We start from the raw sequence: 19,056 nt of genomic DNA on the forward strand, positions 1-19,056 counted from the left end.
ATACAGTTAAGTAATGGTCAGTTTATTAATTTAAATCTAGCAAGATTAAGTTTATTGATTGTTTGTAGTCTTCTGTCAATGATTGTCTCGTCTGTTATGTGTAGGTATTTGAAACAAGAACGCAGTAAAAAATTTGACAAGACTTTGTTGTTTCCATCTCAGGTATTTCATCTTGTCTCTGTATAAATTAAAGTATAACCAGTTTTTAATCCATTTTTTAATGTTTGAAAACATTATATCCTTTCAAAATGCTGTTTTTGTTTATTGATAATAAATAAGATGATATAAAGTATTCAATATGAACACCTCTGCATTACGAATGGGATTATAAAATGTAATCAATGGTGACCCTTCCAGAACACCTTAGTACCCCACTGGATAATAAATTATATGATATAATGTAATCAATACTGACCCTTTAAGAACACCTAAGTACACCACTGGATGATGAATGGAATAATATAATATAATGTAATCAATGCTGACCCTTTCGGAACACCTTAGTTCACCACCGGATGATGAATGGAATAATATAATATAATCAATGCAGACCCTTCCAGAACACCTTAGTATCCCACTTGATAATAAATTATATGATATAATGTAATCAATACTGACCCTTTAAGAACACCTAATTACACCATTGGATGATGAATGGAATTATATAATGTAATCAATGCTGACCCTTTCGGAACACCTTAATACACCACTGAATGATGAATGGAATGATATACTGTAACCAATGCTGACCCTTTCGGGACACCTTAATACACCACTGGGTAATGAAATGGGATGATATACTGTAATCAATAATATCCTTCCGGTACACCTTAGTTCACTGGGGAGAATTTGGTTGTATTTATTTTTCTGTACACAGATTTGTGGACTGGTGTTTTTCTTTTGGTCGTTTTTCCTTTTTTGTTGATGGCATTGCCTGTTATTACTATATACGACATTGGTATAAAAAACTGCTTTGGAATTCAGTGGATGTCGTTTGTTGCTGCATATCATATTTGTATTTCGTTTATTGCTTTGTTCATACATCAAGCAGTTAATTTTTTTCTCTCGTTTGGATGCTTGAATATTTGTCATTTCGGGGCGTGTGTAGCGTGCTTTCCGGTAGGAATGTTGCTCAAAGTTGAAGAACGTTCGTATAATTGCTATTTTGTACGCCATGTAGTCTGTGATGGGACGTTGTCATTGACAATCATGCCACATCTTCTTATTCTTATCTTAACAACATGATTGTGTTTGTTAAAATAAAGATATGCATAATCTTAACTATTATGCTAAAAACATTTAATTCAATTAGTCGTTTAATATTGCAAATTATTTCAAATTTCGAAAAATTATATACTATAAAGGTTTTGAAAATAAAAAAGTGTGTAGTTTTTCCAACAACAGATACATTGTATACTTATTGACTTGGTATGAGTGGAATAGTAAGTTTATTGTCCCCAAGGTGCAACTATTGCCCTGAGGCGTAGCTGAGGGCAATAGTTGTATCCGAGGGGAGAATAAACTTACAATTCTGCGAATATCCAGTCAGTAAGTGTTTTATTATACCAAAAGAGACAACATACCATTAATATCGGGGATAAATCAACTATCGCAATATAAAAAGCAGTGTTTCACGTTCATTCATAATATATTCTGAATGGTAAGGCTACGTTCTGCACTGACGTCAACCCTAGACACAATAGGTAAAACGCGACGTCGTAACTCCCGCGATATTCTCTACATTATCCAATCCCGTATCTGAATTTGAAATTCCGCGAAATATAATGACCCTTGCGGTCAAATAGTTTCACCGAGGTCCAATAGTTGGAAACTGTTGTCCGGTCAAATAGTACAACGCTTGCAATTTAAAAAAAATAGTGAAAATATTGTGTACTTATTTTATATAGAAAATGATAACTGAGGTATAATAATTACTTTTAACTTACTCTCTGTTAGTTAATTTGAAGCAAATCCTAATGGTTGCTATATCTCTGCTAGCAACTGTTGTGTTTTCTATTTCATCTGCCAGTTCTGCATATACAGAGTCTTCTCGTAGAGCTTTGAGAAACTCAATAAATCCATTTTCATCTATGTAAAAGAATGTCTATTTATTTCCTGTTCTTTTGTATTTGAGCTGGACTAGCATTCATCATTTGACTATCAGCTATAGTCAACACATCACGTGATATCAGATGATCGACTATTTTCTCATGCTGTATACTGTCAATTACATTTGAATAGTTCTTTTGTAGACGAACTTGATACACCGGAACTGTCGACTCTGACAATCCTACAATTGTTTTACAACTTGAGACATCACCTCATATACAGTTATAAAAATGACACAAAGTAAAAGAATCTAATGAAGATTGACAACATTAATATTTTGGAGTATTTTAAGATTCGTTTCAATAGCAATCCAGCGTTTTACTACACTGGTGAAAGAGTAGGTCAAATACTGTATTTACTATTATGGATGTAGAGTAGGTCTTTAAATGAAAATGTGTTTTTGATAAATCTGTTAAAATCCTGTGGTTAGTATTTCCTATTCAAATATGAAACAAAAGTATTCTCTGTATAATGACTTTTCCGACTTGATAAGCGATTTGACAGACACAATCACGTTCTAAACCTTTGGTTTGGGCGACCTAATAAGAATAAGGACAGACACAATAGGAGACCATACCTTTTGTTTGGGATGCTTGATATTACAATGAAAGGGGACAAACATACTTATAAAAATAAGGAGATGTGGTATGATTGTCAACGAGACAACTATCCATCAAAGTTCAAATGAAGTGGATGGAAGCAACTATAGGAAACCGTACAGCATTCAGTAATGAGGAAAAAAAAAAACACTTACCATATAGTGGGCTATCAAAGGCTGCAACATGAAAAATATAAAACAATTCAATAGAGCAAACTAACTGCATAATTTATAACAAAACAATTTACGAAAAGAAACATGACAGAAATAAACAAACGGCAAACACTGAACAACAGGCTCCAGACTAGGAACAGGCGCATAAAGAATGTGGCCGGGTCACACATGTTTGTTCAACCCTTCTCTAACCGTGGACAATGGTGTAACAGGACAGCATAACATCAAACTATAACAATCTTTTGAAAATGGCCTAACTCATCAGATCGACACAAAGCAGAAAAAAAAACGTCTATCAAAAACACCGGACGTGGGAGGGTATTTATTCATCCCTCATAACAAACAACAAAAAACACACTAAGTACATATCTTAGAACTCGCAGTTACTGACATCTAGTTCAAATCCAATTACAACTAATATAAAAGGTCATGTATGTAAGACTGAATTATCAATCAGTACACATCCAATATCTAATGGATTTAGTGTAAAGACGTCATTAACAATTAGAGAAAAAACATGTGCAATGTCACAATAAAGGCATCGACAGATTGTAGTGCCATTAAAGGGCATATGTGTATTACAATACTATTTAGTATATAGACTGTCGTACAAGTGAGAGGTTTAGCGCTATAAATCCAGGTTCAATCCACCATTTTCTACATAAGAAAATGTCTGTACCAAGTCAAGAATATGACAGTTGTTGTCCATTCGTTTGATGTGTTTTGTCATTTGATTTTGCCATGTGATTAGGGACTTTCCGATTGAATTTTCCTCGGAGTTCAGTATTTTTGTGATTTTACTTTTTAATTAACTGATAAGAAATAATAATAATAGTTATACCAATAAAACAATATTCAAAGATCTAACTACAGTGGGCAGTCCATATATCAAGATAATGACCAGTTTTTCAATAACTATTATATATGTAATTATCGTCATCCGAGAAAATGCATCTATCATGTTTATGTGCCTGTCCTAATTGCGTTGAGATAAAATGTAAATTCTATGATATTCATCCAAAAAGATTATTTTTTAGATAGGGTTGAGAAGAAAAGAAAAGAGCCTGTAATGCATTGCAACAACTATCCACCAGAGTTCAAGCCATGAAGATAAAAACAATTTCAAGGCAACAATAAAAACAAACCCACACCAGATAGTCAGCTATAAAAGGCTCTGACATGAAACATGTGAAACGAGAAATTTTAGGGCCTAATTTATACAGTACAATTTACGAAAACCAAATATGAAATTTGGCTATACGATATGTATTTTCTCTCTCATTGTTTGTGGCCGTTTACGTTTAGCTTCTAGTTGTTACAGTCTTCGCCCATTGGTCTCTGGTGGACAGTTTTTCATTAGCAATGATACTATAGTTTCTCATTTTCTATATTACATTCTTTTTCTGAAATACGTTAACATGGTTACTTATCTGTTTCCTGTTTGATAGCATACATACAAAAGCTATAAAATGATGCATATTACATGAGTAAAAATGTCAAGCCAAATTATATTTGTGTTAGTAAATCTTACCAAAGAAGACTACTGACTTCATTTCTTGACGATTACAAGACCCACATTCTTAAATTCGGCCAGGGCACTGATAAAACAGATTGTATCTTCAATTATACCTAACACTGATATCGAAATCTGGAATTTATTTCATGAAAATGAATATGTGAACTACATTTGTAATATTTTATTACATTGATTTAAACATATATTACAAAAATCGTATTTTGATTTTTTTCTAATTGTAATATCATTTTTAGAACAATTTGTAAACAAATATCCAGGATTTACAACCATAGCCTGCGGTAACGATACACTGGACAATCACATCCTACGGTAACGATATACTGGACAACCATATCCTATGGTAACGATAAACTGGACAACCATATCCTACGGCAATAATATACTAAACAACCATACTCTGCCGTAACGATATACTGGACAACCATACCCTACGGTAACGATATACTGGACAACCATATCCTACAGTAACGATATGCTGGACAACCATATCCTACAGTAACGATATGCTGGACAACCATACCCTACGGTAACGATATACTGGACAACCATATCCTACGGTAACGATATACTGGACAACCATACCCTACGGTAACGATATACTGGACAACCATTCCTTACGGCAACGATATACTGGACAACCATACCTTACGGTAACGATATACTGGACAATTATATCCTACGGTACCGATATACTGGAAGACCATACCCTACGGTAACAATATACTGGACAACCATACCCTATAGTAACAATATACAGGACACCCATTTACTACGGTAACGATATACTGGACAACCATATGGGATTATGTTAAATGCTATTGGGATAGGGTTAGGGTATAAACATAAGGGCTAGTGTTAGGGAATAGAAATTAAGGTTATGTTAAAGAATTACGGATGTCAGTGATGTGTAAGTTTTTGTTCCATATTAAAGGTCTCACTGTGACTCTGAAATGAAGCCATTAGGAAAAATGCGCCATTCCTTGGCATGTTATTATTAGTCCAGTGGCGGATCCAGAGGGGGCGTAGAGGGCGTACGCCCCCCTTTGCTTGCACTTTTTTTTTTGTAAAATGATTAATCGGACTAGACTTTGCGAACTTTGCCATTTCCCGTGTATTTAATTTTTATGCGACAATTCTTTACTTATAAAGATATTTTTCGCTCGTATTTACTGTAATATATTATTGATTATGTCAAAGTCATGTGATTCGCTACGGTGGAGTTGACCAGTACGTCGAAAAAAACGTCACTCAGTCATTCTGAAATTCAAATTACAGTAACACATTGCTTAGGTTGAGGATGACAAGCATGACGTCTTTAAAGCGACAAAGTATTGAGCAAGAACGTATTGACTTCTCTTTCACAATTCCACCCAACAAAAAATAATACTCTATAACACTCTATCTCATGAAAAAAAAAGTTCCACAGCAATATTATTTACCTACGAAAACATGTTTAACCCCACACGCCCCAGCCTATTAATAACATTGCTGAATAGTAATCCCCAATCAGTAAGCTCTAGATATAGATTTAATTTAAAGTCTAAGGTACGGACCATTTGATTTGAGGGGGCAGTCTTAGATATTTTAGAGAAAAAATTCTGACCTTGATTTTTGGTATAAAAACAAATATTGTGGCCGTATCTGGATTGAAAACAATAATCTTGTCCACTTTTTTGCTAGACTGAAACCGCATTTCGTTTCTGATTAGAGATAGTAAAAAAAAAACAATCCGGAGTAATGAATAATTTCCGTAAAAAAAAAAATATTTTGCCCGACTGCAACCTGCCTGCTTGGTGTGGCCTATATGTCTCCATGTGTAGACCGTCATTCACAACTTCATTTTCGTTTCCGACTCATTCGTAGCCTTTGGTTGATTTGGAACCCCTCACTTCCCTTGTTGGTTGAAACATTTCAACCAAACATTTGGATACAAATTGCTTGTTTGTCTTTCTTCGTGTCGATCGTAATGTAAACTTCATTGAATAGCCGTATATCTTGTTTACAACAAGAAATCTGTGAGGTTATGCTAACAAACCATACAACAAACGAGAATTTTCCATGTCCATTTTTTACTGACAAATCCCACATCAAATATATTAATTAGTACATAGCTTTGGATTCATCCAATAATTTTATAATAGACAATTAATGGAGATAATACGGCACCAAAAATATCAAAACCCTACACTTTAACTATAAAATGCATTTTACACTTATTTTATGTTTTTTAGCCAAAAAAGGTCAAAAAAATTTTTCTTTATTACTTTATTACTACGCCCCCTTTCCAAAATCCTGGATCCGTCCTTGATTACATATACACATATATAGCTGGCATGCCAATACTGTAAACCAACTAATTTTTGCGAGCGATTTATTTTCGCGACTTTCGCGATTAGAAAAATAACTGACCGCATTTCGTGTCTGATTGCACGAGGATAAAAGCTTATGTGAAGGATTACTGCCAGTCACTCAACGTCAATCCGTTGCACTACGAACAGTGTATACGCAAGTTAATGTAGTCCCAACCAAAAAGATAGATCTAAATATCTAAAAGGAAACATAATTGAGCAGGTATGTGCGGTAAAATAATTTGCAGTAAATTCATTGCATTGAAGTGCAAGGTTTCTTGATTATCAACAGAATAGCCTGGGATTTTCAAGAAATATTAATTATTGGAAATATTTAAAATGCCATTTACAGTCATAGCCGGCAAAATGATAGGTGACTGCAGGCAGGTCACATTCACATAGCACCAACTTTTAAAATATTGTAGATATATTTACGTTGGGTATCATGGATTTGCAATTATTTATATGAGGGACATTGGGAGGAAATGGAAAGGCCAGACATGAAGCATTGTTCTCGAAAGTATCTTATGAATAAGACATGTCTTACGATTGTTTAAGAACATGTCATACAATATGTATTCGAAAGGGTCTCAAGTCATGATATTCATAACTTTTATTGTACACTTAAGACACCTTACGACATGACTTATGATGGTCTTATGATTGTAATTAATGTTACGTCATCACACCTTTTTTTTATTTGCTCATGCAACATGCAGATCCAGGATTTAGAAAAAAGGGGGCCCAAACAAGGCATCGTTTGGAGTGGTATAAGCTAAAAGTTTATACATAAACCATATATGTAGCTCTCCTATAAAATCCGTTTCTGCATGAAGCCTTGCTTGCTCTCTTTTTGGCAGTTTGTTCTGCCGTTTAATCTGCTAAATAATTAAGATTTATTTCTTCTCCATTTCGTAATTTAAAATGAATCTCCAGCGACGTACAATTTGGAATCCTTTTCTTTGTAATGATTATTTTAATAAAAATTTATAATATTTCTTTCTTTATATAGTAGTTCATTAACGTATTTGCACGGGCATTTCTTTAAGCGGGTACTCTATGTACCAAATCTTAAAAGTATTCCCAATTAGATAACACTTCGTTATAATAGTACATGAACGCGAAGTTCTATCTAAAATAAACAAATTATCAACTCAGATGTTAACTCCTCTTCATATATAATTTCATGTTCATCGTGTTCAATATAATGAAAACAATATGAAATATTCGTATAAGTTAAGAATAGTAACAGATATTATTTTCATAGTTACATATTTTTACTTTTGACTGTCATTAGAACATCAGAGGTATGACTATCTTATGACAGCTATAATTTACATTCTATGGCGTAGCATATGATAGTCATAAGATGGTCATAACTTTTGCCTTAAGATGAATCGAAAAACAGCCTCGGGACTTTTAAAAATTAACAAAATAAAATGTGTACTTATTTATTTCGTGAAAATAGGTATTTATTTGCTGTACAGCAACTGAATTTGGAATCCAGAAAAAATCTAAAGGGGCATATTTAGGAAGTTCACTGAATCAACAGGTGAACTTCGTCTAAGAATTAACAAACGTTCTATTGAAGATTAGTCCATAACCCTGTAATTCTTTATAATTCACAATTTGCATCTTATTAAGATAAAAAAAATCCTTAACAAGACACGATACTCTGATGATTGTATACAATGTAACAATGACCCAAAACGGCAGGTGAGATAGATTTTGGATACATTTTGAAATATTAGTTTAGTACAATTAGTAAAATACAAGTATCTAAATCTCGTGTTTGTGGGACAACAAAATTATACCCAAACCTCATAAATAGTTTCCGCATTGAACATCTAAATAATCTTATCAGTTTGTTTAAATATTTTGATAATTTAAACCGTTATAATGACAGGTATCCACCAGTTTCCCTCCTGAAGGCCTCGATAAGTATTGATTGTATTTATATATTTACTTTGGAGTCGTTAACATGCAACCTTATCAAATATGGGGACCACATTTTGGTAAGTATAAACACGAATTGTATTTTTATGTCAAAGTAAAAGTTAAATTGATGATAAACAAAATCTATATGTTTTCTAACTTAGTTTCAATATGTAAGGTGCTACATATCTTCAAATAAATGTGCAAAGTAGTAGATAACTTCAACTTGGAAACAGTGTGACTAGACTTCAATATCAAACCTTTACTTATTCATATGCCACCGCGGTTATCTGATGGTAGTGTGAATCCACTCCTAGGGGTTCTCTGGTGGTAGTGTGAATCCACTCTCGGAGGTTACTCTGGTAGTAGTGAATTCACTCCTGGGATTAACTTTGGTTGTAGTGTGAAGCCACTCCTGAGGTAACTCTGGTTGTAGTGTGAATCCACTCCTGGGGGTAACTCTGGTGGTAGTATGAATCCACTCCTGGGGGTAACTCAGCTTTTTGAATCATATTCAAAAATATTGTAGTTTCAGTATAACGATTCTGGTTCCTATTGACTGTTACATTATGAACTAGTACTTAACAATCATTTACATGTAGTCATATGCATATAAGTCATGTCGGTCTAATCCAAACAGCGTATACATTTATATGTAGTCATATGACATATTAGCCTTGTTGGTCTAATCCAAACAGCGTATACATTTACATGTAATCATATGACATATTAGCCTTGTCGGTCTAATTCAAACAGCGTATGCATTTACATGTAATCATATGACATATTAGTCGTGTCGATCTAATTCAAACAGCATATACATTTACATGTAATCATATGACATATTAGTCGTGTCGGTCTAATTCAAACAGCGTATACATTTACATGTAATCATATGACACATTAGTCGTGTCGGTCTAATTCAAACAGCGTTAACATTTACATGTAGTCATATGACATATTAGTCTGTCCTTCCTGAATTGACATGTGATATTTGCCACTGATTGTTTAACCTAAACATGTCCCGTGTAAACGTGTATCGACTGTAGGCGGTCGTTTGCTTGACCCTTCCTTCGTCAAAATACAGATTTAAAAGATGGTGCTTAATGAATAATTACTGAAAACGCCACATTTAGAATGAAATCGACACATCTTGAAATTACATGCAAACCTTAAATATTTTTATATGAACAACAAGTTAAGTAGATGTATACATTAAGAGACAGCAATCGAACGAAATAAACAACAAAATAACATCTAAAGGTCTCCAACAATCTTTAATAAAAGAAATATATAATCTATCAAAAAAAATAAAAAATCTTCCCTTATAAAAAATTGAAAATAAATTAAACAGAAACTAAGATCTGTCATCCACATCATATTCTATAATCTAAAAAAACACTTTTGACATAAGACTACTACTGATGATGTTCCTGAGTTTGAACAGGGACGTTGGAATGTGCTGTAAGTAAACTATTTTTTATATCTGAATCCTCCATCATTTCTTTGGTATACCTGTACATGCACAATTGATCTTTGTATCAAACATTCAATTTGGGTAAATCTCTGTGCAAAAAAAGTTTGATACCAATGTTTGTGAATAACATTTTTTCTGAAAGTACGTCAAAGTGAATGTCCAGAAATTTCTTAAGAGGGACCTGCGGTTCACACTATTGATTGCTGAAGAGGGATGTACGGTTCACACAATTGATTGCTTAAAAGGTATGTGCGGTTCACACAATTGATTGCTTCAGAGGCATGTTCGGTTCGCACAACTGATTGCTTAAGAGAGATGTGCGGTTCACACAATGGATTGCTGAAGAGGGATGTGCGGTTCACACAATTGATTACTTAAAAGGGATGTGCGGTTCACATAATTGATTGCTGAAGAGGGATGTGCGGTTCACACAATTGATTGCTTAAGAGGGATGTGCGGTTCACAGAATTGATTGTGAGTTATACATGGAGCGATATGAAATCAGCATGGTTAAAATCATTTTGAAGTAAAATCTAACTTGCATTTGTTTTGTCGGTTTGAGAGAATGGCACTAATTCCTCTACCTTCTCAATACGACTTCTGATTAAATTCATGTTGCATCACAATGAAAATATTTTCCGACATAATTGAATGAATTCTATACGATTTCGGATATACCGAAGAAACAAAAAAGAAACGTTTTTTGAATATTTTAGCAGAAATGTTAATTATGAAAGTATAGCCTGATTTTCATGGCGGTAAGTTATATAGCCCTTGCATAGGATAACATAATAAGAGCTAAATACCGTATTAATATTCGAAAACACAAGGGAGGCCATGCTTAAAGTACTGAATTTCTCTCTAAGGGGATTGACACTAGGAAGTCAGTTTACCTAAGTAAGGGATTGAACATACTGTGCGCTACAACACTTTAATTATAACACTTCCCTGCAGCTACTGGAACGCATTTACACCCGGTTAGTTGGGTACCACAGTGAAACAGAGGTCATTGGTGTTATACGTCTTTGAATGCCGCACAGTTGTGCTAAAGTGCAAATAGTGTGACTACTAGCAATACTCTTGCAACATTAAGTATAATGCCATTATCTTCTCGTGTGAAACATTGCGTGTGAAACATTGAAGATGCATTGTAATCAAATGGTTAATCACGTTTTTGTCTATTGCATCAGAATCAGTTATGTAAAAAAACACAATAAATTGATTGTAAATATGTACAATGGTTGCTCCTTTAGCAGCATATTCTTATAATTATCAAAGTCAGTATGAAAGAACATGATACCTAGATGTAATTGTTTGTTAGTTCAACATCGAAAGGACCCTTCATATCGTTGACATAGACATGATATCAGATGTATTTATTTTTTAGGGTGATGGATTTTACGTAAAGCTGGAGAATGACGAAGTTGACGTTGATTGTCTCGCTTTTGTGCACAGTTATAGTCTGCCAAGTATATGCACAAGGTATGTCCTAGTGTGTTATTCAATCAACGTTTTTTTTCAATGATAAGCCAGATATATAAATCATTGACTCATTGAATAGATAACAATTAGTAAATTTCAACGTACCAAGAAACTTTCCATTTTGAATTTTCCTTGGAGTTCGGTATTTTTGTAATTTCCTAGGATATACAATATAGATTTCATAAGTCTTAGATTTTGGACATACATTTATCAGTTGCCACATCCCGCCACATTGTGTATTTGCTTGTCCCACGTCAGGAGACTGTAATTCAGTGGTTGTCGTTTGTTGCTGTATATCATATTCGCTTTCCAGTTATTATTTTTTGTACATTGACCAGGCAGTTGGTATTCTTGTTTCAATTGTCTTAAATTTTACATGTTGGGAGCCTTTTATATCTAGCTATACGGTATGGATTCAACTCATTGTACAAGGACGGACAGTGACCTATAGTTACATTTTCCTCTGTCATTTTGTCTCTTATGGAAAGATGTCTCATTTGCAACCATACCTCATCTCCTTATTGTCATACCGAACGAGTGCGTGCAAAAAGGCCTTCGTACTAAATATGATGTTTATTGCTGTTCGTAAAAGGTCCGGTGGCTAATATTTAATACATTGCTGTACAATTTATAAATAAAAAGATGTGGTATGAGTGCCAATGAGACAACTCTCCATTCAAGTCACAATATATAAAAAGTAACAATTATAGGTCTAAGTACGGCCTTCAACACGGCGCCTTGGCTCACACCGAACAGCAAGCTATAAAGGGCCCCAAAATGACTAGTGTAAAACAATTCAAACAGGAAAAACAACGATCTAATCTACATAAAAAACGAGATAGTATGATATTAACCGTGATTAATGTTTAATCGTTAAAACATGCTCAATTGATAACAGTAAAATGTTAACTTGTTCGTGATATTTCATGAATAAGATCGGACATATATCTGATGCAGACTTATTAATCGATTGTTTAATTCTTTTTTGTCCTGCAGTGTATCAAATATTGTCCACTGGACCTTTAAGGAATATATATATACAAAGTGAAAACAGATGATGAAATCGAATGAACTCCAAGGAGATCTGTTGTGTCGAACGGGTAGACCTCTCCTAATATGCATGCATTACCCGCCTTGCTAATGTCGACTCAACATATTCAACATGTCACGAAACGGAATATAAAACAACGCCAACATACAAGTTTAATATAAAGACATAAGTCTCGTCACCATATCTGAAGCCTGCAATCCATTAATTTTACGTTGGTTGTTGTCTGACATAATTATTTTCAACATAAAAAAAGTTAGCTGTTCTTTTTGCTGAAATGTTTCACATTTTGTCTTGCCGAGGAGGTGGTATTAATGCTTACTATACGGTATGGATTTTGCGCATTGTTGAAACTGTAAAAAAAGAGGATACAAGGAATAAACTCATTCAGAAAATGCAATGCATTCACGTAAATTCAGGTATATGAAACAATATGTTCTATATCATTCAACCAATCTGAGTGAAAAGTAAAATAATAAAAATACTCCATGAAAAATTCTAAACGGATAACACTTCATCAAATGACAAAATCAAAAGCTCACACACATCAAACGAATGGCAGTCGCGTATAATTCCATTATATTGACAACAATGTATGAGCCAAACAAACAGACACAATAAGTTAAAATGTCAAAAATTGGGGTACGGCAGTCAACATGGTGTTTTTATCTTAATTACTATAAAAACAAGCAACTATGTCAACAAAGAAAAGCAAACTGGCATATAGACACTCTATAGACAAAGCCCGTAAGCAAAAAAGACAAGAATGCTAAAAACGACAATAGCACAATAACACAATGGCGAGACACGCCAAAAGAATATTACAAAAAATGAACTATAACCAGTAAAGGTTTACAATATACAAAGAAAAATAAAAAGAATCACAAATACGTTTTACGCTATTACACTGTATTTAATTTGTAATATTTCTGTTCTAGGATCTATACAAAATGACAATGCTGCAGCTTCGAACGTACCAACTAGGTTAGTACAGTAAAACCATATAACGGACAGAAGGTTTACCACAATGCAAGCACAACATGGGGTTGATTACACCATTTGAACGTGCGCAACCCCCATCTTGCCCGTCTAGATCATATGTCATGAACCCATAACACACAATAAATCCTATCTGTAAAAAAAATGTTCGAATAAGAAAAGAAAGCATGAATGCATTTATAATTATTCAGCGCTAGTAAATCATAAATCGGTTCCGCTAATGACGTTGTTCGATATAATTGATAGACGATTGTCGTTATTACTGTTTGCTTGGCGTCGTTATTACTTGTGGTCTTTTACATATCCGGTTAATAAGTTTCGTTAATTCAACGATTTGTAGTTGAGTTGCTGACATTAAAACGTCTTGCAAAAGCATGTGTTTTATCTCTGAAAGTAACTTTCCGAAGGCTCGATTGCAATTTTTGTCATTGAGTCGAGACCATAGATAAAACAAATAAAATAAATGATATAAAGTCATATGATTAAACAAATTCAAGTATGCAACGCATGCATTAGAACAGACAAACAGGTTTAAAAACCGACCGTGCGATACCCTCATTGGTTGTCAATGTCATTAAACACCCCCTACTAGTAGGTTTAACAATGACAAGTATTCAGCTGTCAGAAATAACGAACTTCATGCTGTTTTACTCATCAGTATATATCATTAATCAATATATTCAATAACAGAAGGTAAACATTGTGATCTGGTTGGTGTGTTTTTATTTAAAAAAGGACATAGCTGGCGAAAATAAATATCAAGTCTTTTATTTGGACATTGGACATTGGACATAACGGCTGCCTCAATTACATTTGCATGTGTTCCAGTAAAATTTATATATACTTTATATTTGCATTGTTTGTATTAACTAATATATTTCAGTATGGCTATAGGGGCTATCGTCGCTACCGCTGTTCTTTGTGGAATTGGTGCCATATTGTGTATTGGTGGACTGGTGTTCGCATGCAAGAAATGTGTTACAAGTACGTATATATTTGAATATTTCGAATATGTAATGGAAATAGATAGATAGAAACTTTAAAAACAAAAATGGCAGGACAAGATCTTTAACCATGATAAAAGTCAACATTGCCAGAATCGTCAGTCGACTCGTTATTGGAGTTCTTGCTCTTTAGTGACAATTTTACCGTGTTGTTTTGCGTTTTTACCTATTATCCTGAATAGTATAAAAGATAGATAGACACTTTAAATTACAAAAAATAATCAGCAAGGCAAGATCTGCAAGTAAGTCAAACTTTTTTCACAATTTGTAGGAGTAAATACCCTTACATGACTATGTGCCGTACCCTTTTTGTGTTGTTTGCAAAATCTAATGAAGCTAGAGATACTGTTCTAGTCTACAATATGTAGCGTGTTCATTGTTAAAGATGCACATAGACCTATGTGAGTGACACACAATCTCAATGCAGGTTAAGAGATTATTTCAAATATAAAAAAATAATTTTGAATGGTATGATTGCCAATGAGACAACTCTCCACAAGAGACCAAATGACACAGAAATTAACAACTATAAGTCACCGTACGGCCTCCAACAATGAGCAAAGCCCATACCGCATAGTCAGATATAGAAGACCCCGAAATGACAAATGTAAAACAATTCAACCGAAAAAACTAACGGCCTAATTTATGTACAAAATGTGGTATGATTGCCAATGAGACAACTCTCCACAAGAGACCAAATGACACAGAAATTAACAACTATAAGTCACCGTACGGCCTCCAACAATGAGCAAAGCCCATACCGCATAGTCAGATATAGAAGACCCCGAAATGACAAATGTAAAACAATTCAAACGAAAAAACTAACGGCCTAATTTATGTACAAAATAATGAACGAAAAACAAATATGTAAGCCTTTCCCTTTAAAAACCCCCAATTATATACTGATAGGGACAAGAAAGGTCCACTCATCTTTAATATGCATAGAATTATATATGTGCACCTTGATGATTTGCAATTAACAATCAATCAATCAATCAATAGCCTCGCAAACAGTAAGTTAGTTGTTTTTTGTGCCTTGTATCGATCTGATAAATTCAGCCCTTTTCAACTGAGTTTAAAGTTTGTTCTTGTGCTGTTACAACACTGTAGAAAAGTTACCATTCAAAATTTGTATAGACGCCATAGTGATTTGGTTGACATTGATAAAATATCTGTGTCCCAGATGACTGCGGATATCTTACAACTGTCAAAGCCGCAATCCAGTCCTCTTCTTTACGATTTTGACTTCAGCGAATGCAATTAATCACCGGACTTTAAATTTGTATCAAAACCACGACGGATGACAGTAGTGGAGTAGAATATGCTGACCATTCGGAAGCACATAATATCAACCTGGATTCTTATTTTGGTATGTTTTGCTGAGTCTTTAATTTTCTGTATAGTGTTTAATGACGATTGTTTGTCTTGTCGTCGTTTTTCAATTTGCCCATAGTTTTGCTTGTTTTTCTTCGACTTATGATATTTGAATTTTTTTTTTTGGTATACCTGAATTATGTCTCTATTCAAAACGATTCCGGATTTGTACACAAATGTTATCCAGTTCGACTTTTGAAAGAAACACAGTAACAGACTGTAACAACTAATAATTACATTACATGTATGTTTCATTATAACACGTTATTTTGATTGGCTAACAGCAATCCCGCGTCATTCTGAAATGAACCTTCATTTCAAAATGAAATGTAATATTCCTGATGACACGAGCTTCCACAATAAAGTGCACAGATAAAAAAAAAAAAGAAGAAAAACTTGATAGAAATCGTGTTTTCATGATCCTAGCAAAGAAAAATGTAATTATAAGTTTTGAATGCTTCTTTTAGTAATTTTATAGGGTTGTAAAAGCGTTGACCGTGCGTTCAATTTCAAAATGAAGCGCTTCCACGCTTCATACAAAATGTACTTCGGTCAACACTTTTACACCCCAATAAATTTACAAAAAAGAAGCATTCAATACTTAAAAAGACATTTTTGTTTGCTTGGATCATGAAAACACGATTTCTATCAAGTTTTTCTTTTTTTTTACCTGTACACTTTATTGTCGAGATCGTGTCATCATGAATGTTACAATTCTTTTCATTTCATTTCATAGAAACATTCAATTCATAAATGATGCGAACCAGAAATATACGTTGGGTCAACTATGGCCAGTGTTATCAAATTTGTTGTATCTAGGGGCTAAATGTAGTAAATATGCCTGTTATCTCACCAATGATGAAAATTCCTTTCTGTTTAATGTTTCGAAATTGATCTTTGAGAACAAAATTATAAATTTCTAATAAGCAAAGAAATATTAAGAAGCATTAAAAATAAAAACCAAAAACTACCACAGAAGATATGAAATTTTGGTAAATATTGCGGAACCCAAGTAAATACAAAACTGACAAACAAAAAGGAACACTTTTAGTACAAGTTGATATCAACTACAATAAGCAACAAATTGTGTTAATTATATTCAAACTTCTGTTTTTTTTAATTTCAGATGGAGTTATAGTTTAATATTTGGAGACTAAATGTGAGCTTCTGTGTTAGTATATCAATATCACCGAAAATTGCATTCTGTTAATAAAACACGCATCTTTGTTTCAATTGCCTATCATTAAATCATCTATCATCAGGTGCTATTACTAATCAAATGTTTATGTTTTGTATCATACATTGAAAGTTATTATAAATAATGTTTATATATTTAGTATTTTTTGTAAAGCACTAACTTTAAATAAGTTAGGGCTACATTTCTAATAAAACCGTTTTATTAGTTTGATATGACTTTATGTGGTTAATACCATGCGTTACTGTCTTTTGTATTGTGACAAACATGAATGTTAAAAATCTGAAAAGACTGATGGAAATACTATTGGTTACTTAAGGCAGACCTTCTGTTGAATGTTGTAGAAGGAATAATATCAAAATTAGTTGAAGGAACATTCAAATCTTTCGGGAGCTTACTACATTGTGTAGTCATCGCTTGACCGTCCACCCTCCGTCTGGCTGCTATTATGGGGGTTCGAAGCGCACAATCTCAATGTTGACAAGATAGTGATTGCTGTCGATTAAATAATAAGACCACTTAGCCACAGAGGCCCCCAGATTTTGATAAAACTTATACGAATGGCCGAAGGTAGAACATTTGAAACACTGAAACGCATTTAAACAGTTGAAACATAAGCACTAATATTATGTATCGTATGTGTTTTCCAAGCATACCAATATGTGGAATTCCCTAAAATACATGTAAACCACTTCTGTATGGCGCTTTTTTTTGTTTTGTATCAATAAATGTGAACTTAGGTATCAAATGGCAGTTTTACGTTTTTTTTGGACTAACAATTTGTTCAACATTAATTAATAAAATTCAAATATAAAACGTATAGTTCTTAGATATGTAACGATCAAAATGAATAAAGCGAGACATTACAAGGAACAATAAATTAATTGTCTGTACCTTATAGAAATAACGACTGTTGAAGGTAAACGAAAATATAATTATTTTTTTTGACGAACTAGAATCTTTCATAGCAAAATTCTGTATTAAAAAAGTTTCACCAAAATACAAATCGCAATGAAAAGTTCAATAGGGGGAGAAAAAACTAAAAGTATGTGTATTAATCAGTCAAAAATATAAACAAAAATGTATTTCATGATGCATTTAATGCATATAAATAAACAAATAACATATACAAGACAAAATAAATGTACACTTTAGTCAAACACAATGAAATATCAAGTACACATATCATTACATGTACAGGAGACACAATGTTGAAGTCAATGGTCCCATATTTTTTAACTATTTCCTTGGTCCTTTTCTTGTACTTTAAACGACGCTCCCAGAGTATGTTCTTCAACCTTCAAAACTTGCATGCAGTCTGTCCTTGCATCTTCCATAATGACTGGTACCAACAAAAGAAAGCCAAAGACAAAGATAAATAAACGGTATACCAAAAGCATTAATATTCCGACTTCGAATACACAAATCATTGCAATTATAGATATAATTGATATTGTAATATCAGTTGTGCCGTTGTTTCAATTAGTTCATAGTCATGTTAAAATTTTGTTTGCAACCAATATAAGTAACGGAATGCAATTTACTGAATGTCCATCAAGCTATCTGTTGAGACAAGGTATACATACTCGTAGTTTTTATTTTCTCTCTCTTTATTTTGTTTATGTTAAAAGTGTTAATGTGCGACATTTTCAACTTCTGTGTTGTATCACACACTTTCTCCTGGAATATTCATACAACAAACCAAAAATATGGCAGTTATTCTTTTTTATACCTCATTTTCCTCCTTTGGGCTTGCGATACAGTTTCACATTTTAT

The 19,056-nt window shown here is 33.5% G+C and overlaps 2 protein-coding genes across 26 annotated transcripts in view; one reads left to right on the forward strand and one right to left on the reverse strand.

Annotated features, from left to right (window-relative positions):
• The window catches only part of LOC127731659 (tight junction protein ZO-1-like), a 611,031-nt gene that overhangs the window by 232,940 nt on the left and 359,035 nt on the right, over positions 1-19,056 (forward strand). The window lies entirely within an intron of this gene.
• Positions 18,350-19,056, reverse strand: part of LOC127731663 (leucine-rich repeat-containing protein 15-like) — a 286,215-nt gene continuing 285,508 nt past the window's right edge. For all 23 annotated transcript variants that reach the window (XM_052240453.1, XM_052240443.1, XM_052240435.1 and 20 more), the window contains one exon: positions 18,350-18,622. The gene's annotated coding sequence lies outside the window, so the exon portion shown is untranslated. The remainder of the gene's footprint in view (positions 18,623-19,056) is intronic.

This window comes from Mytilus californianus, unplaced genomic scaffold (assembly GCF_021869535.1).
Source record: "Mytilus californianus isolate M0D057914Y unplaced genomic scaffold, xbMytCali1.0.p SCAF_20, whole genome shotgun sequence".
NCBI lineage: Eukaryota > Metazoa > Mollusca > Bivalvia > Mytilida > Mytilidae > Mytilus > Mytilus californianus.